The following is a 27,210-nucleotide window of genomic DNA, read 5'->3' on the forward strand; positions in this document are numbered from 1 at the left end:
TGGGGTTGCATACCCCTCAGAGCTCCTAGGCAGGAGGCTGCACCAGTGCTACCTTCTGCTAGGGAGCTGGAGGACTCCGGAGAGTCCATGGAGCAACCATCACAGCAAGACTAAGGACTACAACACCAGGATGATACCACCTCCAGTTTCTATATACGATTCCCTGCTTGCTTGCACACACTCTGAATCACAAGTCACGCCAAGAAGTCAAAAGACAGCAATAAGTAGAGCCAAGTATCAGACTAAATAGGATTGAGGTCTCTAAAAGTCTTAGTCATATAAGCAGCTGACAAAAGACTTTCTTTCAACTCCAGCCTTGTAACATCAGCATTTGCTTGTCAAAATCAGCTTCTTTTGTTTTGCTCCACTGTATACATTGGCTGTGAGTGGCTTTTTTTTGCCCTTAAAAATAATCAGCCCAAATTGAAGGCATCTCAGGCACTTGCTGAAGTCCAATTATATGGGGAGGGCTACCTCCAAAACCGCAGCTGAATTGTGCTGTTCAGTTCTGGCACCTTCCCAAGCACGGAAACACCAAACACAGCTTGAAAGGCCCCACTGAGCTAAGAAAAAAACAAAACAAATATTCAGTACTTGCCCATACAGATTTGCCTTGCTGGCCTTCACTGGATCCCTTTCGGGTTTAATTACAGCTACAAAGACTATCTATTTATCCAGCTAAGAACTTAACTAATGGATGGGATGTGCTTAATGAAGTGAATGCCGGTCATCTGCTCTGCACACGTGATTTTCAGTCAAGCCCATAGAGTTGCTGGAATTTTTACAGACCAGGGGCGAGTCAGTATGCTAGGCAAAATGGTAAAATCCCAGAGCCTAGTTACACCATTAAATATGCAATCAGCGTCATCCAGTGAGGGAAGCCAAGCTCAGCTCTTCCCACACCAACACTTAGATATACAAAATTATTGCACAAGACCTCCTTTTTCCCCCTTATCACAGGCCAGCAGCTGGATCTCCTTCAGCTTTGATGGAGGCTGCCTGTAGGAGTGGCCCATGGGTAGTGCTGGAGGGACCTCTGATGAGCCCCAGGTGGAGGCAGTCAGAAGCCACCTGGACCTGTCTGAGGGTCATGCTCAGCCTGAGCATCACAGCAGCGCGGTCAACCTCTGCCAAAGCTCAGGTCACTCTCTGCAGCGTTATGCTTCAGGTAAAGTGGAACCAGTCACATCAGATAATGTCCAGTACAACAACATGGGAAGTGAATGCTGTTTTTCTATTCCTTTTTAAAAATTCTTTGAGGTTAACTGTCTTCAATGTCCTTTTCTCAGTCAGATCTACTATAATAGGCCCTCTCCTAAGGGCAGGCTGAATTTTTCCTAGGAATTACGTATTTATATGCACATACATATAGCCATACAAACACATATTTCATGTGTGATAGATAGACAGCTATAAGTATTTGTAATTAATTAAGATGGTAGTCTTAATCTTCTGGCTCTTCACATCTGCCCCTGCTTCACATTGATTATGTTCTGTGTGTTTTCACAAACTTCAGCTGGAATTCTCCATGTCTTGGTGCTCATTTTCCCATTTCACTGGCAGTACCTAGACATTGAGGTTCAAAGGACCTTTAGTCTTGGGAACACAAGTGAATCCTGGAAGGTTTTTTCAAAGTCCATGTTTCTTTGTCATCTGAAATTCATAACCATCTTAATACCTAAAATATTACTTGAATGTGCAGTGTATTTCTACTGAAGCTGAGGTTGCCACAGCTGAAGGCTGTTAAATCACAGTGGTTCTGTTTTTCCACTACTACTACACAAAAGAGAACTACATAAGGCAAAGTACCCACAGCAGCAAGCAGCTACATGAAGCTTGCTGTAGTATAGTAGTGGTAAATCTTGGGGCCAGCTAATCATCATGTAAATCCACACTCCTTTGTTGGTGCTGTTTTGTAGAATCTTAGTACCATTAGTGTCTCCCCAAGCCCAAAAAACCAGTTCATCAGTGGGAAACCCACCAGTCCTGCTTTGCAAGTGAAAGGCTCATCATGAAGTCTTTCAATATCAGCAGGCTATTTAAAAATGGGATTTGTGGCACTCTGCAAGAGACTTCTGTAATTTCAATTAGGCTTTCTTTGGAATGAGCTATCTAAGAAGACATTTTTGGAAAATAAAAGCTTTATCTACTTATTAGAAAGTCAATAAAAGCCATGAAGATTCCAAACTTCTGCTTTGGCTTTGTGTGCATTAACAGGCCAAACAACCTAGCTTCATTTGAAACTGGTTTCAAATTACTTGCAGATGGCTGGATGTAGATGAAAGAGTGCATAAAGGTGTTCCTTATTCTGTTCCCTCCTCCCTAGACTATTGGGCTATGTGCTGACACTTGGATGCTTGTTTTACAATATCATTTGACATGTGGGATTTATGTGTCAAAATTTCATTTAAAGCCAAGAAAATGTCAACTAGCAAGTACAGAGAAGCAGCAAAAGACTGTGCTTTTCAAGACAGAAGTCAGCGAGACGGACATTGCCAAGTCTTAACCCTGTACCAAGCACACACAGACAAAAATTTGACCCAACTGCCAGAAAACTAAGATTCCTTTGGTGTGTTCTGCTGAGATTCCTTTACTGCCTTTATCATTATGAAAATAATGTAATAAAATGAGACCTTTTCCCTGAATGCATTAATAAAGATAACTTGTTGGTCAAGCTCCAAAACCACTGGAGCCACATTTAATTTACTGCTTTTATGGATTTAGGATTTGGTTTGCTGCTATGTTCAGTCCACTGCAACAATATAATGGGAAATTGTAATGGCATGTTTAAAAGCAAGGGTTTGTAATCTATCACTGAAACTTTAAAATGTCTTGTGCAGCCATCCACAATTAAATGCTACCAAAAATGGGCATTTCATACAGTTTCATCACAGCTTACCAAAGGTGGACGAGGGGAAGATCCAATACACCTATTTGTGCTAGTCACCTTAAGACAATTTCAGGAAGAGAACTGCTAAAACAGCTTTTAAGGGCTTGCAACCCCATTCTCCTGCTCCTCATATTAAAGCGTGTCTGTGATTTACTCAGTAAAATATCAGATGGCATACCACTTTATTTCCAATCAATAAAATTAATAATGAGTTTTTTGAAGATCTTTCTGATATCTTATGACGAGTTGTTCGGAAAGGCACTGATCTTTCGTCTGTGCCTAGCTCAGGTGGTGAAGACTTTACTGTCACCAACATACAAAGCAGTGAGAAAACCAATAGAGCACAGGACTATCGACCTATCATATCATGACAGGGATAAAGGTGGTAAGAAACACCCGTATCCCATAAATCTCTGCATAAGAAGATCCCTGACTCTTAAGGGCCTGACCCTGCAGCCTCCAACCTGGAGCAAAAACTACTCTAACAGCTGCATTCACTTGGGTTTGCTGTTGCCTCGTGATGTGGGATAAATGAGGAACTGAGTATCTGCTTGTTTGAAATGCTCCTTACCTGTAAAGGAGATTATTCCTCAGAATGAGATTCTAAGGCCAGCCTGAAGGGTTAGACATAAACTGGCACAGCTTCAGCTCACAGCCAAAAGATAGGCTCAAGCTATTCTCCAAATGCCATAGGCATTTCTTCCCTCTTCCTCCTTCTGGAGCAGCCAGAACCTTCTTTCTCCTGCTCAGGCATTAGGAGATGACAGCAGGAGCTTGCTGTCCACAATTCTGAGCAGGATCTTACTCGTATGGCCATGACATGATCCAGCCTGTGGTGAAAACAAATGAGTCCTGGACATAAAGCGAACACCGAGCCAGCTTGATTCCTTTGGATTTATTTTAAGATTGTGGGTTTCAGTAAAGAATGTCTGACAAATTCTTTCAAATTGCCCTAGGAACCTTGCCTGTCTCTTCACTTTGGGGAAGGGATGAAGGAATTTGCCATCTTTATTTTACCATCGGGATTGATTAAATGTTTTGTAGGTCATGCTGAAAAAAGGCATTCTTCAACCCAGGTGACAAAAAAAAAACTTTATGAGAAAAAAATGTCTTTTTTAGAAAATACAGTTTGTATAGAATTAAACAAACATATTGTTTTTTATTTGTTTTCACGAGTTTCTATTTGTGCAGCTTTTGCCAGGATTTTGAAGAGGTCTGTGATGTGTAATTTCTGCTCAGTTATTTTTAAAGATGAGTGTTTAGATTCTCATAGATACTTGGTTTTTGTTGCTCATTTTGTTACCACGGAAGTTTCCACTTTTAGCTCTATATAAACTCAGACTGGTTTCTTGTCCTGTCCTCAGGATACAGCATAAGAGTATGGAAATGAATTTTCTGGGATGTTTTGGTTTGGTTTGCTTTTCTTCTTTTCTACAGCTCATACTTACACTTTGAATTACTAGTTCATTGTTGAAGATAATTTATTGTTGGGGTTTCTGACAGTGTTTTGGGGACTCAATGTCCTTGCAGACTCAGTGAGCCACACTTCTGCATGTCCTAAAACCCACCTGAAGCCTGAGAGCTTGTGTCTCCATCATGGGCCCACCATGGCCGGCAAGAAATGGGTGAGACCCCGAACAGCCCGATCCCACTAGGACCCTTTCTGCCAGCTCAGCTTTATCACTCGGTTGATGCTTTGAAGTCCACTCCAACCAGAGCAGCTTTTAGAAAGCTCTGAGAGATGGAAGTCCAAAAAAAGTCCTTAAAGATATAATGTGAGGCTTGGATTGATTTTAGAATGTTAAATCCAAAACCACTAATCCTGACAGCTCACACTTAACAAGCAGCTGACCTACGTGGGAGCATCAGGACCTGGATGGCCCATTGATAAGGGCTGAGAACAATCCTCCTACCCACACCAGCAGCAGCACCAAACCGTATTAGCTCATAAGGCTTAAGCTGAGTCAAGGGCCACTGATGAGGCCCTCTTAGAGGTTCCCTCCAACTCAACTCAACTCAACTCAACTCAACTCAACTCAACTCAAAGGCAGGTAGATATTCTAGGTGTCATCAGAGCAGGACTTTTCACAAAATACAGCAGCACCGCTCTTAGAAAGTGGTGCCCCTTCACACTGTAGATGAGTGGCTATAGTGCTCTGCCAAAGGGAAAGCAAATACACTTCATTTCCTCCTCCCCATAGAGACCTTACAGCTCACCAGGTTCCCCTGATTGTATTTCACCTGGGCACTAAATCAAACAAACTGTTCATGAAATAAGAGCTGATTGAACAATATTTCAAACCCTGCAAGTCTACGTACGATAGAAGTTGTTTTAAAATTATTTGCCAAATTACCTCAAGTGAGCCAGAAGCACTAGCTCCTAGCCAAAGCTCTCAATGAAAGTTTCAAAGATGAAATAGAACTTTTAGGGCTCTTGAACAGGAGATGAGGGAAATGGCATACACATTTACTACAGAAATGTAATTCATAATCCCAGCAGTGGGAATGCTAATGCCTTTTGATTGATTACAGTGATTTCTTTGTGAAAGCAAAAAGATTTCTGGATCTGAGGACACTACAAAGAGCAAATTAAATATCTTGTGATCACCACTGTGACTCAGGAAAGCAGTCAGGTAAACACTCTACTTTAAGTACTTGCTTAAGTGCTTTTATGTGTAGAGTTGCAAGTAAGTCAATGATTTTTTTTCTGAAATAACCTTTGTCTCACCTTGCTCTTAATGAGTGCATCCTCTTTCTGCATAATTAGATTTTTTAAGAAAGTTTTCCAAAAATGCTAAAAACATTTTCAAAGAGTTATCACTAATGTTTCTTACCTGCCATTTATAAAGCATACAAGAACTCTAAAAATAAACACTGATTTCAGTATGTCTGTGGTCCCACATGAAAAGCATTTAACACAACATCTCTCTTGACAGTGGGTACTTCAACCAGTACTGAACTCTAGTTATTTTTTCCCTTCTTCCTGCACATCTATGATTCTGTGATACAATTCTGTGATTCTACCGTCTTCCCGGTTTGTATTGTGGAAAGCCTATAGCAGGCACACTGTCTCATTCTGTGGGTATGAATCACTGGTGGTACCAGTGTATGAATCACTTCCTATTTGTTGCTCTGATTATAGATAGTGGGGTTATTTATTTTCATATACACACAAATAGCACCAAGGGCCAAAAAGACATCCAAAATTGTCTGTATTACAATGCAATCACATTGCGTTCTTCACTGATCCTTCTCATGAGTACCTGGTGCAGCACACATGGTCCTTTTGCCTATCGTCCAGCAAAGCACTTACGCACTCACCTAACTTTAAACACATGATTAATCACATCAATGTCTATGACGAACAATATGCTTACTGCTACTCTGCAGTGGATAGGTGAGAGGAAAGATCAGATTTTACTAGATCCATGTGTATTTGGAATAATAGGTAAAATACTACCTTACGTCCACATGTGCAGTTTGATAACTCCTTGAATTCTTAGAAACCAGTAACTTGGAAATGAACCTATTCATCTCAGAACTAGATGCTCACTAGGTCTGAGATTCTGAACCTACAATATCTTTCAGTCAGTCTTGTACAAGAAACACGGTGATTTTCAATTTACTGGGAAAATGCCTGACTAAATTTTCCTTGAAGTTTCACATGTAAGAAGTATTTGACATTGCTCTTTTGGAGGGAAGGACTTCTAAGCACCTGCAACTAATTTCTTATGAAGAAATTGCCATACAAAAACATAAACAGAGCGGTTGATACATTTCCCTGGGCATCAGCGGTAAAGTGAACTGAACATTCAGATACCTAAAAAGTTTGCATTAATGTATCAAGTTTCCTGTAAATTTCTCCTGTAAGTGTGTTTTCAGATTAAGAACTGGTAATTACTAGTAATTTGCCTCTAGTGGCTGCTTTACTCTTGTTGCTTCAGCTACACCCCCATCCTGTGGATCATAACAGGGAGTGATCACTTGCATCTGACAGACCCTCCTGTCCCCAAGAAAAACCAAAACAGATAGAGGAGGGGAAGAGAGAAAGGAATATAATTGCTAAAATATGGACAGTACTCAGAAATTGCTTTTTTCCCCCAAGTAATATACATTGGAATCTCAAGTAAATGGAGTGTATAATTCTTTGTGAAATGGACGCAAAGTTAACACAGAAACAATTACTCAGAAACACGAAGTTGCACATGCACACATATGCATGTGTTTGTGTCTGTGTTTTACTCAGACACACACACAAACTGTGATTTCATTTATCCAGTTAATTGTATATCTTTCCCTAACATCTTACTTTCTGTACTTTCAAAGCCTTATTTTTTAATTAAAAACACTTTCTTTTTTCCTTCCTTTTTTTTTTTTTTTGTAATGACAAAGCCACAGCAGACTTGTGGTAGGCTGCTGGAGTGCAATTACCCCATTCCACAGCACCAGTCTCTTTTCTTTTTGGATGGCAGTCACAGACTCCAGATGCCAATGTACTGAGGCTAATTTTTTCCATCAGCAGCATCTAACTGCTTGGCAGTCAGCTCTAGAATTTTTGCTGGCTGCCTCAAAGCAGTTAAATGGCAACGTTCTCCATATATTGCCTGGGAAACTGATTTACCTGGGTGGTATTTTAATCAATGTTTTTCCTTACTTATACATTTTATGCAATGGCTTCCCACTAATAAACATGCCTGTGAACTATCTTCTCATAAGATTTCCACAAGTCTAGGGTACAGGATTCCTACACCCCAGAGATGAGCGGCACTGGACCTGTGTAATTAATTCTCCTCAATTCACCAGCTAAACTGAGAGACATGGAGGGGAAATTATTTCAGACTGATCCCGATTTCAAACAGCATTTCTTTGTTTTGTCATCAGAATACTTCCCTCCTTGGTGCTATTTCCAGTTGACTGAAACTGTCTATATGATTCAAAACTTTTAGAACAAAATAAAATTCAGAGAAAATTCCATTTTTTCCTAATTTGATTAACAAATGTTGAAAAATATGTTCTTTTTTTTTTGTTTTTCCTTCTTTTTTTCAGACCAGAGGAATTTATAAGTACATTTCCTTGCCTTCATTTTTAGTCCAAACCAAATCATTAACTTCATATTATACCATAAAGCTGATATAAAAAAGAAAAAAATGGTCCTAACTTCACATATATTGATACACACACACATACTTACATACAAATATGTATATGTGTGCTATTAGGTGCCCAACATCCATAGTTTACTTGAAAATATGTCATGCCTAAGCTGACTAACATAAAATTGGACTTCAGTAAAGGCAAGCAGAGGGCACTGTTCAGCCAGGACAAGGGAAAAGCCACAAGCAGAATCAAATCTCTTGGTTCCCACATGGCACTAGAAGAACAGGACAGATCTGCCCTCAGGGATGCTTAGGTAAGATACCAAGAAAAAATATTCTCATAACATAGCTAGTTAAAATCTGTCACAGTCTGTCTGTGAAGCATGGAGATACCCAAGATAAGGCCCAAGAAGTACCTGTTGAAAAAGGTTTGGGTATGGCTGATGTTGCAGGATGACAGGTAAGAGCAGCTGTGTGGTCCATGAGCCCACATTCCACCCTCACATCTGGGAGCCTGGAACTCCAGGCTTGCTCTCCTGGCTTCCCTCATCTATTTCTTTCACAGGAATTTGCCTCCCTTGCAAGTGAGAGACAGCAGGTCACTGCTTACACACCCTACAATTAAAACAGCAGACACTATATAGAGAAAAAATGAATGGTAGTCTTTCCTCACAGGAAGCCAATGATGTGCAGCTGTTCAGCTAAAACATTGGTCGCCCTTCCCATGAGCTGAGTTAGGATGATTAAGCGTTCTTCTGGTTTGTATATTAAACCTTCATATTTTAATTAGGGGTTCAGAAGGAGGGTTGTTTTCTTTGGAAGGGGAAGGATAGAATTTTCACCTTTTCCCCTCCAGTGCTCCCTCTTTTGAGGAAAGTCCCTGCATGGAGCTCAAGCATGGATAATTTGCTTTTGCATCAGGAAAAGAGTCCTCTCAGGGTGTGTCCTCTGGAGGACAACACATCCTTTAGGTGCTGGGTGCATGCTTTGTGGCAGATAGCTATGGGGCAGCAGGCAGCTATTCCCACTATCCATGATGGGAAGCACTGCCCTTTGCACTGCCTGCACATTGCTCAGAGCAAACAGGAGGTCTCCTACCCACTCCTGCAGAAGTAAGTATCTCTGTGCATCTGTGCTGTGTAGATGCAGAAAGCGTCAGAGAAAAGAACCCACACCCAGTATTAATGTGCTCTCAGACCCTTCTATGTCCATCCAGAGCAATGGCCTTGGTGAGTTGGCTTTATGTTCTATCGTCAGCTTTCTCCACATGAAAAAATGGTTCTTTAAGCTGGGACTTCTCCTGTGCATTTTTACTGCAATCCCAGTTGGTTTCCGTGCTGTCAGAGTCTTCACAAGAGCCATGCTTGTCTCCCCTGGGAGTGGTGACAAGCCACACAAGTAACCAGAAGAGCATGTCATCTCGTTCCTATGCCTAGGGTCTTTCTCCTCCTCAGCCTAAACCATAGCCTTATCCAGAGCTGGGGAATTAGAGGTGAAACATTAAAGCACACTTTGCTCTCTTGCCAGTGAAGAAAAACGCAGCAAGCAAGCAATTTTCTGCAGGATCAAGTGCATCAGAATGACAAAAAATACCTCTTAGGCTTTCTCTGAATCAAGATTTCATACCCATCTCTGACATGGTAGTGTATGGTGCCCATTTCCTCACCAACATACCATATCAGAGAAGAAGTCCAACACAAAACCCCCAAAACTAACCCTATAGCTTGGGAACAAAGAGTGGGAGTGGAGAGACAGATAGTTACAGAACATGTTTCAACCTATCACGAGACAAGGCTTAACTAAATCGTTCCACTCAGTAAAAGTGGATGCATATTCTAATATAGACGTTTCCCTACTCTCGGTCGGAAGATGGCTGTGTGCAAGCGAGTTAACATCAGGACAATGCGCCAGCCCACAATGCATTGTCTGTGAAGCAGTTGTTAGCTAATAACACCACCACTGTGCTCAAGCACCCACCCTATTCACCAGACCTGGTACCCTCTTCCCAAAAATCAAGTTGGTGCTCATAGGAAACAAATTTTTTTTGTCTGAAGAAGATGTGAAAGCAAAAACAACAGAGTTCCTCAACAGCCTTTCAGGAAATGATCTATAGAATTGCTTTGGACATTGGCAGCATTGTATGCAGATTTGTGCCAACTCAGAAGGGAACTGTTTTGAAGGTGACTGTAGTTGATTTTCTTAATTTGTTAAATAAAAAGAGTTACAGGCACAGTGTCCTTTTTTTGTGTGTTAGACCTCACACATTCCTGACTGAAACAATCTGTAATTTCTATTTTAAATTAATGGAGGGCAGGTCCTCTTTAGAATGAACTGAAAAGTCTCCCTCTCACCTTCACCAGTGATTTAATTTAATGTGCTGGACTCTGTCTGACTGTTGCCAAATCACCAGCAGGTTGGTGCCTCCTTGCTGGAGTCCTGGGGAAGAGCTGGCAGTACCAGGGCTCCAACTGGAAAACCAAAACAGGTGCTCCTTCCATTTATCAGTTTCACAAGGAGCCTGCCACCAACTTCAGACACTTACATGCTTCTGCAAATCTGTCTCCACCGCCAAATATGACTTCTCCTTATAGGGTAAAACCCTCTTAATTTTCTTCCTTAACAGCAGAATTTAAGTAACTTCATCCCTGTGTCAAATACGATATTGCAAAATTCTGTATAATTTATGAACAAGTATATATCACTCACAACCTGATCTCCATGGCTACTTAGCCATCTTAGTTTCCAAATAACTCAGCTGGGTGACCTTGTTCTCCAATGTCTTTGGCACAGTTATACTGTCTTACGAAAGATAAAGATAAATATACAGATGGAGACCCAAAGGTCAAATTGTGTAGAGTAGGAGGCCTAACAATGTCAATAAAGCTATTTGTCCAACGAAGTGTTTCTCCTTGGCCAGTGACAAGTCAGGTCCTGGGAGATAAATACCAGTGTTATTCTATCATTGAGTGTTGCCACATGGAAGATAAAACTTGCTACTCTCCCTGCTTTGCTGTCAGCCCCTTCTCACCCAGCTGCTTGTCACATGCCATTCACAGATGACATGGATTTCATCTACCCAGCAACAGATGCCCCCGGCTGTGATTTCGCGTGTTCACAGCTGCACATCACAGGGAAGACTCAACAAAATTCACCCTGCTGATGCAGTCAATGATCGCCCTGTTGTGAAGCCTCATGGTAGGCCACCAGCAGCAGGAAGGTCCATTGCTTACAGTGAGCAGCAACACTGACATAATGATGCTGTTGCATAATTTTCAGACTTGAGGCTGCAGTTTCTTGTGTCCTTAGCCAGTGACAATTTGACAACCCACCTCGTATTGGTGGTCTCCAATACTGCAGGGCTTCACCTTTACAAAAGTGGCAGCAATGGAAAGGAAATACAGACAAATCTGTGGGAGCAGTGTGAGAGGCAGGGGGCTCTGCTTGAGGATGGCAGCACCTCATCCTTCACTTTTACTACATAATCTGTCACAGATGTCCATAGGCTACAGCATCCCAGACTCCTGTACAATCAGGCTCCAAACAGGAGATGGAGGTCTTTAATTGAGGGAGAGAAATCAATTACCATGATAGATGGGTTGTAGCTGTCGGAGTGAAGAAAAGAAAAACAGCCAGTGCAACAGCAGTACAGCAAACAGCAATTGTCCATGTGAGGCAGTTGCAGTTCCCATTTGGGAGGTGTTTCCAGCCACATGAAGCATCCATGAACAGCAAATCCAACATCCACCATCAGCCAAGCATGGTGCCAGGAGTAACTTCTACCTGACCCACAAGCTTCTGAAAATATAGCCTTGAAGAGATCATACGGGATTTTGTGTACTTGCATGGCTCGATGCTTAGAAAGTAGTCATCCATCAGCAAGGAAAAGCAGTGGTGAAGAAAAGATTATTTTTCCCCTTTGATAAATCTGCTAATTTTCTAATGAATTTTTAACAATACTTTTACAAACAAAAGTGGGTAAAAATAAAAACCAATAGCACTGAGCGTATCACATCTTAGGTATTCAATGTTAGAGGTTGTGGCAGTGTTAGGTCTTCAAAAAGCATCAGGCAGCAACTTTCTGAAAATGAATCCATTCTGAAGTTATTCAGTACAGGTATCCAAGAAATTTGACCCTTAAAATAACAGTTTATTTTTAAAAAAGGTGTCTATGACCCAGGAATCATTCAACTATAATTTGGACACCAATCAAATTCTGCTGGATATTTGTACATATAGTGATTGACAAGATTGTTATCTTTTTACTTTTATTAAGCTAATATTAATACTCGATTGCTTGTGTAGAATGGGTTTAATTATTATTTTAGGTATAAAATAGCTTGGTTTTATGTTAAAAAACCCTGCTTATCTCCTGAACTTCTGTCTGGCAACAGATTTGAAACAAAGTATTTTTTCAATATCAAGGACAATACTGTATCTGAGGTGGTTTCGCAGAGCTCAGTGGGGAAGATAGGCAGATATGAACAGTGGCCATGTGTTAGATGGTGGAGTTTCTATGTACTTGTTTAATATGCAATCATACACAAACTTAACAATAAACAACCTGAGGAAACAATGAGCAATTGATGTAGAACACTTTTTACTAGGCACTGAGAGCATGAAAGTCAAGATGAATACATTGCTTCAATTTCACGGACAATGTGAATTAGAAACAGGCTGCATGCATTCTGTTTTAACTTAGAGAGATGTTTGCGTTGTCTAAAAAACTCCATTTATTTTCAGCAACACTCAAAACCTATTTTTCTTCCTCCCAGAGAGTTTAGTAAAATTTTCACAAACAGGGATTATCTGTCTTAAATGCAGCAAATTAATTTTGTTACTTAGTTGGCTGACAGACAGCAAACAATAATTCACTTGCCATTGATAGCTACAGAAAAGATACAATGGATCACCTCACAGCTCAGATCAATCTTTTCAAGTTTAACATTTATTTTGAAAACACAGCTTTGCAAGTGATTGATGCAAGGAAAACTGGCTACAGTCTCTTTTCTGCGTTATTGGCTAGAAATGGCTATATTTAACACCTGATTTCAATGTCTGGTGGCTTCCTCAGGCAAGTTTCTCCTATGTACCAATCTCAGCCAATATCTAAACGTGCCTAAAGGACACTGCAGTGAGAGTGATGACAGTTCATGGTATTTTCAGAAGTAAGAAAGAAGTAGGTGGAAGCCTTAATTTCATTCTTGCTGTCACATCTGAGTGTTGAGTGACTTCAAGCCACTTCTCCTTGTCTCCCTGCCCTTCTCTCTCCTGCAGGAGAGAGAAAGGAGAGTCACCACACTCCTTGCTCGATGACTGCTGAGCAGCAGTCCAAGAAGCCTTGCTCTGCCCCTCTATGCCCCACACTAAGGCAATTATACTGGCAGATTGCAAGAGAAAAAAGCAAAAAAAGATGCAAAATCGACTGTGATAGCCCAAATCAGCTCAAGCCTGCAAAGTAACATCTGTATTCATAGAATAGGAAAGAAAAGGCTGCAGCACAACTACCCCCACAGATGTAAAACAAGCATGGGAAAGAATACCACAGTTCAGAAAAGCAAGGGTAGTAAAGTACACTGGGAAGAATGCAAGAGCAGCAGAGAAGGGCTGTCCTGAAAGATATACAAGCAGAAGGACAGGAAGAAAACCCTGGGGGAAAAAAAAAAAGAAAAATAATAAAAACAGATGGTGGGTGAGAAAATAAAGCCAGAGACCTATCAAGGATTAGAAAATATTTTTAATATAAACATTTGTAGAGGAAAGAGCCCAAAAGACTGAGAAAATATTATTTATTAAGTCACAGTCTGCATTTTATGGCACCCCCCTGACTGGCAGGTGTATAAGCCCAGTCCCTCATATAAGCCCAGAGTTTTCCAGTGAGAAAACTCACTAATTGGGTGTATTGCCATCTCTGGAAGGAGGTGTTTTGCAGTTGTTTTAATGTGGATTTTTTCCTACATCCACAGGCCATGATTTTGCTCAGGATCCCCCCAAAATGCTACAGGGAAAGAAACTGCCAAAGACAGTACAATTTGCAGCTAGAACTAGGGGTATCTCTGCCAAGCCTCTGTATAAAAGGGTATTTTTCTAGTTCTTCAGGGAGGATGACTGTGGATGTCAGACATGGGATGCTGAAGTCAGAGGACTGAATTGCTTCAAGAAAATAATATTTGGGCAAAGACTGAGGTCTCTGAAATTGGAAAATGTTCTTGATCTGGATAAAACCAGAGGAAACAGTCCATCCTTGGTAAGCCAATTATTTCTACAACACAGAAGATATGTTAATAAATACATCACCTAATATAATTTATGAAACTGCAAAAAAAAGTGTTACTTTTACTGAAGCAACAAAAATGAGACACATGGAAGGATGATACATCCTGGTGTCTCCATACAGAAGCACAGAGACAGACACTTATCCTGCAGTAAAAGCTCTGTGTTAGGCCATGGGCGGGGGCTGAGGTTAAATTAGTTTATTTAGTCTGATGGACCCTGTGGTCATTTTAAAAGCTGGGGTCAATGAGAAATGATAACTGGTCAGTTAGAGGATGAGAGCTAACCTAAGAAATACATTTACTGACCACATGGGATCCTACAAAGGCTATTTATTACCTCTTACTAACTAATTAAACTTACCATCGGTGGCATGACAAACCCCTGCAGTGTCGTTTATTGTTGCCTGGACTTGCCATTCCCCTTGAAACACTAGAGCAGTTGTCAAAAAACCACTGAGTCTACTGCTGCTGGTCACTGTGTTTTGTTTTGGTTTGTGCTGTGATTCTCTTGTGCTATTTCTGAGTTCTGTTGTTACGGGCATCTTTCTATGGTACCCCTCTTTCTTGCAGTCATTGCAAAAACATTCTGTGAATGTGTTTCGTCCTAAGATAACAAATGACAGTGGTTCATTGATTAACCTTTATCACCTCATATTGTTGCCTTGCTCTCGTTTCTCTGGTTTCAGTTGCTAGAGCCATAGGAACTCTAGCTCTTGTTTAAAAAAATATACATGAGAAGCAAGGTTTTGTTATTGCTGTCCTGATATTTCTATATGGATTAGATTCATATGGATAGCAAGCTAGCTGTGCAGTTTTATTGAGAAGCGATTGTATTACTTACTAACATTTTCCCCTGTGCAGTGGATTGAGTACAACAGAGTTTAATAGTTTCAAAAACGCATTTTGTGGCAAACTGGCTGCATTATGCCTGAAAAGTGACATGTGAAGCATTGTAAGGGTACACTAAAACCCCAAAGGCTAAATATGAAGTGGATAATATTTAATAATAAAAGTTAAGTTGTTGAGTCATGTCTGACTATATTAGATGCATCCTATTTCTGTTCAGCTATAATCAATCCCCTCTTGCAGGGGAATGATTCTAGCACACTGTCATGGAGGACAGATAATACCTGTTCAAATAGATAACTATAGCTTTTGCAGTAAATGTTAACTACCTGAGAGGAACTACATTCACTTCTTCCACTTCTGAAGAGGCAGGGATTTTTCTTGGCTACCAACATTAACTCTTTCAGTTTCCTGAGTGCATATTCTTGGCATGTGTGATCAGCTTTATTGGTTTCATCTATTCTTTTAAGGACACAATGAAATGTCTTTCCTTGAGTTTTACACTGATCAATTGATCCAGACTTGTGATTTCAAATATGCCTTCCTCCATGCCCACAGAATCACCCCATCAGGCATCCTAAGGAAGTCCTGCATGTGGGAGGTGGGACGTGCAGTCCCAGTTAGCCTTGCTAAAACCCTCAGCAACTTTCTAAAGCACCTCAGCCCTGCGATATGACCAGCCACCACAGCCTGTACTTCCTCAGAGAACCAGACACTTCTGCAAGGTTTCTCACATCAAACTGTACAATTCCTAGTTCTTTTCCTCAAATGCTATAGGAAATCCTTCTGCAAATAACAAATCTCTTCCAGGCTTGCATTCAGTATGTAATTGCTGTACACATCCGTGTGTTTGTCATCTGGAGGTGAGGGCAAGGCATTACAAAGGCCCTTTTTGGCAATACCAGGCCATAATTTATGCCAATTAACATGAGCTTCCCATGAAAAAAACCAAAACACTAAACCTTTAGCATCATAGCCACAGATGTCTTATTTCGTTGAAGTTTTTGACTGTAAAGCACGTTAAAGTGTTTGTTAGTGTCTTCGTTGCATAAACTGAGTCTGTGCATTAGGTTTTAAATCAAGTTGACACTTGTATTGGGCTTGGTAATTCATTTGCCATTGCACAAAAATATTACCAAACACTCACGTAACCCAATATAATTCATTCTGAATGCCACAAGAGAAAGGAAGGCCCTTTCCCACATAGCATATAATCAAATGGTGAAATGCATTGTCCTCACCTTACAGAAACCAGAAGTTTAAAGGGATTAAGAGAGAGATTAGGATAGTTAACAGAAAACAGGTTAGCACAGTGGCTCTTGAACACAATTTTGCCCATAGATCTTGCAGCTTACCATGTGTCATGGTGGATGCCAAAACTCCAATGGACCATACATACTGTGCTGAGTTTTCTCCCAGATATCTGCTGTTGACCATGGCTGGGGCAGAATGTGGGACGGTTCCTATTACCTTTGCCACCAACTTTGGGAGCTGTGGATACCACAAGCCTCTGTCAGTTGCCGGAAGCAAAATTATGACACTGAAGAACGAGATCACTGAGGCATTTGAGCTGTGTCTTTGGGAGCAGATGTCCTTTGTTTTTTCTTTTGGTGGTGTGTGTTCCATCCCCAGTACCATCACAGAGTAAGTTTGGGCTGGATGTGCACATGGGTGGAAAGAAAAGGAGAGTATTTTCAAAGCCAGATACTGTCGTGGACCCTCCACTCTATGACTACCGATGAGTGTTTATGCTCACAGCACTGACTGTTCACTAGCAGAAGCCGTCATTTTTTCATTTCAGATCACTTAGCTGAAGCATTTTGCCAGTAAATTCCTGGCATCCCTCTTGGCGAGGAATGCAAGACATAGCAAACTGCTCACTAGTTGCTGTATCTACACTTCTAAATAATTGACAGACCCATTTTGTTCATTTTTACAGAGACCTTGATGTATCTGGTAGTTCCTTAAGAGAAGCCCCTGTGCTCAAACTGAAGGCACGTCTGAAGAAACAGCAGATCGGAGGTGCAATATTTCTTTTTGCACTTCCTCCTTAATCTAAATGTCTTCAGACTGAAAGGCCAAATATTGGACTCTACCATGTCCTTTATTTCTTAATGTATAGAAAAAAGGAAATATATTTCCAAAGATGACATTTTTATTGTAAAAAAAATGTTTCTTTTTAAAATGCGGTTTTAATTTCCTTCCTATTTCATAGTCTCTCTTCACAAACTCTTCACAGTCTATCCAAACTAAAGCTGATTTTTCTAATGCTGTCCACAATTTGAAAAAAAATGCAAGCAAACATTATTTAAATGCGCCAGGGCCTTTCTACAGTCTCTGACTCATTTGTTTTTTGAGGAGAACATGGTTGAGAAGATCTAGAGGGAGGGAGCAACTGGAAGGGGACAAACCGTGGCTGACGAGGTTTGGAGAGAAGTTTTGTGAATGGCAATTCCGAAGGCAGGAAAGATGGAGGTTTCACTGTGTTTCTTCAACAGAGACTCTCTGTGCTTGCTTTATCTATTCCAGACCCTTATGACTGAGTCATAACACAGTATAGTTGGATGTCACAGCTTGCAATGTCACAGCTGCGCTGGCAGCTCACAGATTGAAATTCAACCTTGTAACACAGCTGGGACTTGATTGATCAACATGGTGACATACAGGGGGCCAAGGTCTAACACAGCACCCAAAGATAAGAGCCAGCTGAAGGAGCTGAATGTAGGTCCAACATGCTCACCACATGGAGAAGGCAAGCAGCCACATGCCGTAATCCTAATCATCCTGTAAGACCCTGTGGAAACCAACAAAACCAGAATGAAAATGCAGAAACCTTGCAGATCAGTAGACATGCTCTGAGGTTTCAAAAACTAGACTACCTGGATTATACTGCCTAACTTCATCATTCTGGTGAGGAGGGAACTCTAGCCTTAAACTCTTTACTTTATTATCATATCTAAGCTCTTGCTGGCATTTTTGGTCAGATGGAGCAGTTAAAGAGGGAATATCATTCTCAGGTGAGGACTTCACATAGATTTGCATAATAAGTTAATGATTTTATTTGACTTGTTCATAATGTTCTGTTGACTAGACAAGGGTTACATTTTTGGAAGAAATGCTTTTCCTCTCAAAAATGTTTATTTAAGTCAACCAAAATTCTTTGTGATATTTTTTAGGCAAAAATAATTAAATCTTTAAACATTTCAGAAGTTTAAATATTTTGATTTGTCATTAACTTGAATTGTTTTTCTTCCTGCTTTACATCTTAAAAATAAAAGTGCTTTTATTCACCTCTCAAATCTATTTTTGGTGTTGGTGATGATTTTACAATGATTCAATTCTTTGAACCTTCTTCACCCCTTCGTCTAATCTTGGGGGTTGTCTAAGTAAAATTTAAGTTTATGGTCTTCGCATCTCTGTCATTCAGGTAGGCAGGGATAACTATCTGTCCTGCTTACTGCAATTTAGAAGTGCCCTCCTAGGGACAGTTGCTGCTGCAAAGCCTTAACACTCCTTTATCTAGCTGTTCCACAAGAGGAGAGTTCATAGGCAAAGTGCTCAAAAACAGTGTTCAGAGAACTTATGATCACTGCACGGGCACTATGCTCCAAACCTGGGTGCAGAGTTCCCTAAGTTTTCTCAGAATTTGGTCTGTTTTCACCTACATGAGACTGTTTTTGCATCTAGAGCTTCTTTTCTAAAGATATTTCTTCTAAATATCTCACACTGGAACTTCTTAATGCCCTCTTTGCCCTACTTCTCACTCGTGAAATGGGGTCATGCTCCTGCCTCCTCTCAGTGCTTCACTGTTTTCAAGTCAGCAATTACTTTGGAAGTATCATAGAATCACTAGGTTGGAAAAGACCTTTGAGACCATCAAGCTCAACAATACCTGTCCACTACTAAATCATATCCCTAAGCACTTCATTTACCTGCCTCTTAAACACCCCCAGGAATGGTGACACAACCACCTCCCTGGGCAGCCTGTCCCAGTGCCTTGATAACCATTCCAGTGAAGAAATTTTTCCTAATATCCAATCTGAACATCTCCTGGTGCAAACTGAGGCCATTCCCTTTCGTCCTGTACCTATCACTTGGGAGAAGAGAACAACACCCAGCTCTCTGCAACCTCCATTCAGATAGTTGTAAACAGTGACAAGGTCCCCCTCAGCCTCCTTTCCTCAAGGGTAAACAACCCCAGCTCTCTCAGCCGCTCCCCATAAGACTTGTTCTCCAGCCCCTTCACCAGTTCTGTCGCTCTTCTCTGGACACGCTCCAGGACCTCAATGTCTTTCTTGTAGCAAGGGGCCCAAAACTGAATACAGTATTGGAGGTATGGTCCCACCAATTCTGAGGACAAGGGCACAATCACCTCCCTGATCCTGCTGTTCACCTTCTTGGCTACCTGGGCACACTGCTGGCTCGTATTCAGCCATCTGTCAACACGCCCACGTCCTTCTCCTCCAGGCAGCTTTCCAGCTACTCTTCCCCAAGCCTGTAGTGCTGCACGGGGTTGTTGTGTCCCAGGTGCAGGACTCGGTACTTGGCTTTGTTAAACCTCATCCTGTTGGTCTCAGCACATTGACCCAACCTGTTCAGATTGCTTTGTAGAGCCTTCCTACGCTCAAGCAGATTGACATTTCCTCCCAGTTTAGCATCATCCACAAACTCACTAAGGGAACATCTAGGTCATTGAGAAAGATATTGAACAGAACTGGACCCACCACTGAGCTCTGGAGAACACCACTTGTGACCGGCCTCCAGCTGGATTTAACTCCACTTACCACCACTCTTTGGGCCTGGCCACGCAGCCAGTTTTTAACCCAGCAGACGGTGTGCATATCCAGGCTAGTGGCAGCCAGTTTCTCAAGCAAAATACTTTGAGAAATGGTCTCAAAGGCTTTTCAGAAGTCCAGCTACACTATATCCAGTCTTTCCCTCATCCTTTAAGTGGGTCATCTTGTCATATAAGTCATTAGTTTAGTTTGGCAGGACTTGCCTTTCATAAACCCATGTTGACTGGGCCTGATCACGTGGTTGACTTGTATATGCTGTGTGATAGGGTTCAAGATGAAGATGAGTTGACAGCACTCAATTGAAAGTCCCTAATAAGCAGTTTAGAGGGTCAGACTCACTCTAGTAAGGCTTTTTCTCATCTGCCCAAATCTGAATTTATTTGGTACTCAGTGGCACAACTTCAGCAGAGGGAAATGAGTGTTGTTTAACAATGCTGTTACCACTCCCATGACTCACGTCTAAACCCAGTCCATATTAAACATATTCTTGAGAGCCAGAAAAAGACAGAGATTGCACAGCAGTCATTGTGCCAAGTACAAACATGAAAAAGTCTACACACCACATGATATCTTCTTGAGTATAGATGCAAAACAGAAGACTCAGCTCATCTGTTTTAGCCGTAGGATTCTATAGGGAGCCTGAGCTATTAGCCACCATGATACCCAGGTCTTTCCTTGCTTCACTGAGTACTATAAGAAATGCGGTCAAGATTATGCCAAGACAGAATGCCATACAAGCAGAAAGTATCTGACTGAGCATTTTTTGCTATGACATGTTCCTTGACGACTTTTCATTCATCAGTTGGGTTAACTGCAACTTAAATTTTCAGGCCACTGACAAAAGGTAGGAAATTGCACTCATAAAAGATCTGATCCTGGTAATTTCTTTGACTAGGTCATACAGACTTCACACTGTTCTTGTGTTGAAATTAAAATATAGTGGGGAAAACCAAGTAAAATACCAGGAACCTCACATCAATACAACAACTATTAGCAAGTAAATTCACAGCCTCAGAAAGCTCTACCAAATTAAATTGGTAAATTATCTTTTCCCTCACCTCAGGTCTCTGTTTCAGCCTTTGTGAAACAGCATTATATATTTTACTGCTGCTTAATTCCCTCTTGAGTCACACCTCAGCCTTTCCAGTGTTTCATTCAGCCAGGCCAACAAGTCCACAGTGAGGTCTTCAGCTGTCTCCATTTAAACACTGACTTAATACATACATTTACATGACCCCCCCTGGGTGTTGGGGACCACCACATTTAAACAACAGCTCCTTCTTAGGTCACTCTTTCAAAACTCCTATGATCTAATTATTGAGACCTGTGGCTTAACTTACTTGACTACTGCGCTACTGGAAAGTATTTCACCGTTAACCAGCACAGCATAAAAGCATCACTCGCCTCTTGTATGTCTGTTCCAGTATTTGCCTGACATGAACTCCAGTACTAAGCCTTTCTACTTAGCTCCATCCGCTATGACTGACCCAGCGGGACTAACAGCTTGAGTCATCCAACACTGAAGCCAGCTGCAAATCCAAGAACCAACCCCTAGCTCCTCATCTTCACACAGACACAAGACGGCAAGACCCTTCACCAACCATCCGGTGCAGGAACTCATCAAGAATAAACTCAGAATATCCATCTAACTTTGGAGCAGGGTGCTAAAAGCACTGAGCATATTTGCAATGACAGCAGCCACAGCAGGAGGGCTAAGCCTGTGCTTCTTCCATGAAGCTGAACAAAGTAGTCAACATTCAAACTTCCCACAGGAAGTTTCTCTTCACGCTTGTTCAGTATGTTTGAGTGTACTAGATCAAAGGTTCATCTAAATCAGCAAACCCAGTTTTTCCAGAGCATGTTCCAAGCTCCAGCCTGTTGCAGCTGAAGGATTTCCTGAGCCAGAAGAAACGTCTATTAAGATGCCTGGGTAGACTTTTCTTTCATAAACTTGCAAGAACTGCTTAAATCTTACATACAAACACAGGCATGTACACATATGGCACATTTTTGTAGCTACCGATACATTAGTTTAAAGGAGACCATGTATCATTGATAAGGAAACTATTAGAGCAGCTGATTGATAGGGGCCAAATGGTTACATAAGCAAAATGAACCCAATTAAAAGTCCATTTTTCTCACAACCACAGTCTTCTGAATCATTCATTGTTCAGGCTGAAGTTTTCCATGCCTAAAGAGAGGTTTTTTTCTTATCCCCTTAGAGTCAAAGCAAACTGCAACCATTTTTAGGTTATGGGAGAGTGATTCTAACCAAATTTTTTCCAGAACAACTTCAGTAAAAACAGATGAAGTTTGAATCTCGGCCATGACTTAGCAATCAATGAAAATTAGTGCTCTTGCATGCTTTGTAAGGAATTGGCTTTAATTTAGAAAAGTTGTGGCTTTTCAAAAACAGTGCACTGTATACTCATGGCTAAGATGTTGCGTGCAGGTGGACATACTACAGAGGTCAATGAGTAGCATACACTGATTTCAAAGAGATCCCTATGTTGCTGCAGAATGTGCCACTCAATGAAGACAACTCATAGAAGAATAATTCTCTTTTATGCCAATTATGCTAAAGAAACATCATCCAGGGGTTACTTTCATGAGCAAGCTCTCCAATCCTTGAACCTTCTCCAACTTCCATCAGGTGTGAGAGGTTCCCTGTGTATGCTCAGACTGTGGGAATAGGGTATTAGAGGTAATAGGGAAGGACTCAATAAATCATCTTTTCCAAGAACACTACTGAGTCTGAAAGAAGAAGTTTCTCACTCTTGTTATGGGAAGAAAATCCTTGCAGCAGCTCAGCTTCAGCAGGGAGGGGAGGTACCTCCCTTAGAAAACTTAGTGGTCTCCTTGTGGCTAGGGACTCCTCTATGAGGATCCCCTAAGATAGGTCTTACCTCAGAACTCTTATTTCTTGCATGAATCCTTTAACTCCTTTACAGACAGGGAACAGGCTAAGTCTTGGGCGACCAGATACAATTGGGGATTCCTGCACTCAGTGATACACTGACAGTGGTCAGGTTGTCTTCTGAGTGTGACCAGTTTCTTTAGGTAGCCAAGAAATTTAAAACAAACACATCACATCTCCAGAGGCCCTTGCTACCTCCAGGGCCAAATGCTTAGAAACTTGATAGTCCAATTGCCAAGTTAGGCTACTTAAACTTTCCCCTTTGCTTTTTGAAACAAATATTTCCTTTAATGGTGGGATCCCTTTAAAACTTGGTTGTGCTTGAAACAATGCAAGGAAGTGTGTAAGACAACATCTAGCAAAATGACAAACAAAATCAAGCCCCAATTTCACTCAATGACATATTCTGAGAGTTCTCCCGAAATACTTCCTTGCACCTAGTCACCACGCATTTGTACATCTTCATTTACTTTACATGAATCAACAGTTTCCATAATATCTGAAAAGTTTAATTTCTGACATTAATCTTCAAAGAAATTCTTATGAAGAAATTTCTGCCATGTCAATTTATAGTTCTATAAGATTACTCCTCTAGGAATCATTTCCTTGGGCAACTAATTACAATAACAACCCTTTTTTGACACAATTTATAAATGCAAGACTGAAGAAAGATTACACCATTCTCAGTCATCTGAAAACTGCTATTGTACTTTTTTCCTATTTTTTGGTACATTTTTATAGCATTTGGATGATGCATGGCAGATTACTACCTTGAATTTCTGCACAACCAGGAAACACTGTTATCCAGCAGGCAATACTGAAATCCAGACTGCCAGAAGTTATTTTTATGATTTACATTTATTGTATATTTTTTTTTCCTCTCAAGAGCTCTTATATTCTTCTAGTTTAATATATTTGTCTATTTTCCTCTTCACCAAAGCACACAATGCTGCATCCTTTGAGAAAATGAAGCACACAAAAATGGTTGGCCAGGTCTTCTGTCACATAGATTATGCAAGAACATGATGCTAGGAACACTTTTAATACTACAAGAGCTATCATGGACAACCTGGGACAGTGGGAGGTATGAATAAAAGAGAATTCTCTTTATTTTCCAAAATCTTAGGTTTTGACTGATTTACAAGTTACAATACCTTAGCAAAGATGCAGCTATAGTTGAATTAAACCTGTTAACATAAATTCAAAGATAAACAATTCATGCCAATTCCTATTTCTTTCAAAATGCAGAATTACTATCAGTGTTAATTAGCAGTATTCCAAATCAAAGTATAATAAATAACTGGTATGAAATAAACATCTTTTGCATTCTTTCCCAAACACCAAAAAAAAAAATTATTTTGGGGTTAATCAACCCCTAATTAATGGTGTAGGGAACACTGGAATTCTGTGAAGCACTTCAGCACAGGCAAACAAGAACCAAGTCAGACCCAAGAAAAGAGTCAGCTTTGAAATCCTTTGGCAACATAATATAATTGTTTCTGTTAGAAACCCTAAATTACCTTTTGTTTTATGCGTTTCTAATCTTACTAGTTCTTAATTTTTGTCACTTGCCATAAAAAGACTTTGATGACGTGCTAAATGGTTTTACAGTAAGTGGGCAGGACTGCAAGTAGCAAGATAGAGAATAAGGAATTTATCCTCAAGAGCATCTATCATTTTGATGGGTTTCCTTTGATCCCACAAAGACTGGATTACAAATTTGAAGTTCATCCTAGTGCTGGGTGGATCACCGCAGGAACCAACCAGAGAACAAAGCACATTCCAAATAAAGAAATTGCGTGACTTGGCTTAAAACTCTGAGCTACAATTCAGGGACTTCATAAAAAAAAAAAAAAAAAAAAAAAAGAAGCCTGAAGCTTGTGCCACGCTGTCTGACAACCACAGAATTTGGGAGAGCATTCAGCTCACTTCCTCTTTTATCTGTTTGTCCAGACTCCAGCTTTACACTTTATTATCATCAGGTTTATTCTTCAGCAGCCACTGTCAAGCAAAGACATTATTCATTATTCCTTGAATTGTATTCTAGTTTGCCCATGCCTTGTGCAAATACAGGAACTGTTAACCATTCATGGGAATACGATGCAGAAGAGAATCTGGTCCTCCACTCGTTAGGGCAACTTATACACTGATGATGCTTTTACAGTGCTGAAATACTTCAAAACTGAGGAATCTGAAAACGCAAAAAGTAAGAGAAGCATTCAAAATATCTGCAACGAAAGAAAGAGAAGGAAATAGAAGATGATTTATTTTTCCTTTGGTGAAAGCCAGAAGGGAATTCTTGAAATTCTTCAAGCTACACTGAGCTACATTTTAGAGATCTAAAGGTGAAACTCCATAGGATTTAAGCACGTGCTTCCAAAGACATTTCAGCTCCTGGTAACTTCTACTTTGACAGGAAGTCAACCTCTTCTCTTCTTGTTCCTTTACAGTGTCTTCATGAAAGTTGTTTCCGATTCGTAAATTTGGTTTTTGAGTAGTCAATTTTGTGAAAATCATAAAGCGATAGATTTATTGCAGAAGGAAGCAAAAAATAATGTAATTTTCATGTGGTAAGCACTCCTCCATGTATCTAAGAGAATTGTTCTGTGCAAGAATTCCCACTGAGGCCCTGGAGAAGAACTGGATTCAACTGAATTATTCCCAGATGGCTAAATTACTGGTTTGTACTTACAGATATTGAAAAGGAGACCTTATTGCTGTCCCCCAACCCAGGTTTAAGTTTCTGCCCAATGCACAGGACCCAATGAACACACAGTGTTGAGATCCACTTTCTAACCTTTTCATCCAGTTCTGTACAGAAGGGGTACTAGGTGATAGTTCCTAAAGCCAGCACATCTCTACAGAGAAGTTAGAGACTTTTATACAGGTTAATTAAAGAAAAAGTTGTTCAGTAGTCATTCCTTGGTCACCTCTCAGTTATATAACTGATGTTCTTCTGCGCATGCTCTTATTAGAGGCTAAGAAGGAGTCACACAACACTCACTCATTACACACAGGCGATCAGGATCTGACATTAGAATGTAAGTCTCCACTCAGGGGTGTAAATTTTTTACCATGCTAATCAGCTTTAGGCTACTTTAGATTATCAGGCAATCACACTTCCTTTTCCAGTCTTCCTGGTCTCCTTGATGGCCTCAGCTTATCTCTCTGTTATCCAGGCCTAGTGATTCTTTACTTTGAGGACCACATTATGGATGACTCCACAAAGCAGAAAAATTGTTAGAGACAAAAAAAAGGAAAGGGACTTCTCTCTCCTGTATCCCATCACAGAAATAGGCCCCTGGCTTAAAATCCATTTGGGGAAGAGAACTGTTTGTATAGCACTTGTATTGCAGCACTCTGACCAGAAGGAACATCTGTGTGAAAAAAACAATTCATTAAATAGCCAACAATCCATTTAAAATAATAACAAAACCTATTGGAAAAGTTCCTGGGGAGGAGATAATACTGTTGTATAGAGGGCATTTCCTCCAAAACTTCTACAGAAAACTATCCAGATTTTAGGCACTAATACATGGTATCTAGTGACTGATTCAGCCCTTGAGCCACAGATGACACTTCACAGAGTTTCAGCAACTATGAACCTGGGATGTAGCTGGTAGTTTCATTTGCACAGAGGATTCAGACCCCGTTTCCTGCAAGAGGGTGCCATTTTCCCCAAGTGGACTCCTGTTCCCCCAAACAAACTATTAATTTCCCCTTTGGAATCACCCTGCTGTGAATAAAAGCCACTGCTAAGTTTAATGACCCTCATAGGCTACAAACAACAGATTTAATTCCATTAAAAATCATGAAGCTCTTCCAACCTGTCTATGATTAAAAAAAATCTGTCTATGGCTGATCATGAGATATTCCCTTCTAAGTAGCATGTCAAAAGTTCTGCAAATCATTTTTAGAGGTTTCTAAATGCATTATTTATGAGTTCCTTTCCTCTCCTAGGATTCTTTATAGTTGGAACCGTAGCATTAATGGAGCTTGGCTTTACAGGCAGAGACAAAAGTAGAAATAATAAAATTTTAATACTTACTAAAATATTTTACAAATAAGCTGCTGTAAAGGCACCTACGGAGCACACTGTAGTGTTAAATGCTCTAAAGGCCTTATTGTTGTGTCTTGGAAACCTACATAACTCACTCACAGCATCTTCACTCAGAAAAAGTGCATCTTTCCAAATGCATTCTTTACCTATATCCCATATACATCTCTCCCTTACTTTCACATCCCTAAAATAGAGGGAGATGATTAAGTAATGCAACATTTAATGGAAAAATATTATTTCATTCATACAACTACAACTCCCCAATTTGAGCTCAATTCCCCAAACAATTTTTGGCGGGAAGATATACTGTGGAGGACAGGATGGGGGGAACAG

Source organism: Phaenicophaeus curvirostris, chromosome 4 (genome assembly GCF_032191515.1).
Source record: "Phaenicophaeus curvirostris isolate KB17595 chromosome 4, BPBGC_Pcur_1.0, whole genome shotgun sequence".
In the NCBI taxonomy this organism is placed as follows: domain Eukaryota; kingdom Metazoa; phylum Chordata; class Aves; order Cuculiformes; family Cuculidae; genus Phaenicophaeus; species Phaenicophaeus curvirostris.